Genomic DNA, 201 nt, shown 5'->3' on the forward strand with positions numbered 1-201 from the left:
GGAACTCGGCAGAAATTCCTACTCGGCGGGGGGGAGGGGAGGTACTACGGAGTGATGGGGGGTGGTCCAAGGGGGTGGGAGAGGGTCTGGCCCATGCTGCACCTGGGCTGGGACTGGTCCCGCAGGCGCAGGGTAGCAGGAAGCTCTCCATACACTCACTGGACCTGGGCTAGGACTGGGCCTAGGGGTTCCCGGAACTTG

The sequence above is a fragment of the Octodon degus genome, unplaced genomic scaffold (assembly GCF_000260255.1).
Source record: "Octodon degus isolate 3935 unplaced genomic scaffold, OctDeg1.0 scaffold00315, whole genome shotgun sequence".
NCBI classification, from domain to species: Eukaryota; Metazoa; Chordata; class Mammalia; order Rodentia; family Octodontidae; genus Octodon; species Octodon degus.